A 1,524-nucleotide genomic window follows, 5' to 3' on the forward strand; every position below is an offset into this window, starting at 1 on the left:
CAGCACTCAGCTTTCTTAATAGTCCAACTCTCACATCCAGCATGACTACTGGAAAAGCCATAGCTTTGACTGGATGGACTTTTGTTGGCAAAGTAATGTCTCTGCTTTTTAATATTCTGTCTAGGTTAGTCATAACTTTTCTTCCAAGGAGCAAGCGTCTTTTAAGTTCATGGCTGTAGTCACCCTCTGCAGTGATTTTGGAGCCCCCAAAATAAAGTCAGTTACTGTTTCCACTGTTTCCCCATCTATTTGCCATGAAGTGATAGGATGGGATGCTATGCTCTTAGATTTCTTAATGTTGAGCTTTAAGACAACTTTTTCACTCTTTTTCACTTTCATCATGAGGCTCTTCAGTTCTTCTTTGCTTTCTGCCATAAGTGTGGTGTCATCTGCATATCTGAGGTTATTGATATTTTCCCCAGCAATCTTGATTCCAGCTTGTGCTTCATCCAGCCCAGCATTTCTAATGATGTACTCTGCATACAAGTTAAATAAGCAGTGTGACAATATACAGCCTGACGTAATCCTTTCCTGATTTGGAACCAGTGTGTTGTTCCATGTCCAGTTCTAACTATTGCTTCTTGACCTGCATACAGATTTCTCAGGCGGCATGTCAGCTGGTCTGGTATTCCCATCTGTGAGAATTTTCCACAGTTTGTTGTGATCCACACAGTCAAAGGCTTTGGCATAGTCAATAAAGCAAAAGTAGAAGTTTTTCTGGAATTCTCTTGCTTTTTCAGTGATCCAGTGGATGTTGGCAATTTGGTTCCTCTGGTTCCTCTGCCTTTTCTAAATCTAGCTTGACTGTGAAGGCTGAGTGCTAAAGAATTGATGCTTTCAGGTTGTGGTGCTGAAGAAGATTCTTGAGACTCCCTTGGACTACAAGGACATCAAACCAGTCAATCCTAAAGGAAATCAACCCTGAATATTCATTGGAAGGATTCAGCTGAAGCTGAATCTCCAATATGTTGGGCACCTGATACAAAGAGCTGACTTATTGGAAATAAGACCCTAATACTGGGAAAGATTGAAGGCAAAAGAAGAAGGAGGCAGCAGAGGATGAGATGGTTAGATAGCATCACCATCTCGATGGGCATTAATCTGAGCAAACTCCAGGAGATAGAAAAGGACAGGGAAGCCTGGTGTACTACATTCCATGGGATCACAGAGTCAGACACTTAGTGACTGAACAACAACAATTCTTTGGCGGGAGAGCTCAATCTTTTTTCAGATAGTGTCCCTACTTGGACAACTCTGGAATAAAACAATTGTTACCTTTATAATTACTCTACTTAGAAGGAGGTTATTTGAACAAGATATCACATGTTTGGCATTATTCTAAACTTTATTACCCCAATCTTGTCCATCTAGTTGCAGCATTTCAAGGATAGGAGTGTTCCATTTTAACCAGCAGATGTCCTTATTGTTCAGCAAGATTTTTTTTTTTCCCTTTCCAGACAGTAGATGGGAATTCTGTGGCTTGAATTTGTTGGTGATAGCTGTGGTAGACAATTGACAAGCCTC

Source organism: Moschus berezovskii, chromosome 3 (assembly GCF_049115385.1).
Source record: "Moschus berezovskii isolate FMDL1 chromosome 3, NW_MosBer_1.0, whole genome shotgun sequence".
Taxonomy (NCBI): Eukaryota; Metazoa; Chordata; class Mammalia; order Artiodactyla; family Moschidae; genus Moschus; species Moschus berezovskii.